Source organism: Tupaia chinensis, unplaced genomic scaffold (assembly GCF_000334495.1).
Source record: "Tupaia chinensis unplaced genomic scaffold, TupChi_1.0 Scaffold000320_1, whole genome shotgun sequence".
Lineage (NCBI taxonomy): Eukaryota > Metazoa > Chordata > Mammalia > Scandentia > Tupaiidae > Tupaia > Tupaia belangeri.
Genome location: NW_006159813.1, coordinates 2,093,095 through 2,093,332, shown reverse-complemented (window position 1 = coordinate 2,093,332; position 238 = coordinate 2,093,095). Strand labels below are relative to the sequence as shown.

Sequence of the window (238 nt, the reverse complement as noted above, 5' to 3'; positions counted from 1 at the left end):
CCCAGCCCACCCCCCCGGTACCCCCTGAGCCCCTCATCTGCTCCCCTCCACCCACTGGGCCGTGAGCGCTCGCAGATCGCCCTGCGCTCCCGGGGTCGCCGGGCGGGGCGCGAAAGAGGGCGCGAGGGCGCCCGGGGTCAGCAGGGCGCAGGGCCGAGCTGGGGTGTCCGGGTCCGGGGCGCCGGGGGGTCCCGGGTGCCCTGCCGGGCCGGCGGGCGGCCCCGGGCTGGCTCCCCCT

At 81.5% G+C, this 238-nt stretch overlaps 1 protein-coding gene across 1 annotated transcript in view; it reads right to left on the bottom strand.

Annotated features, from left to right (window-relative positions):
• MSI1 (musashi RNA binding protein 1) overlaps positions 1-238 on the bottom strand; it is a 29,303-nt gene that overhangs the window by 27,743 nt on the left and 1,322 nt on the right. The window lies entirely within an intron of this gene.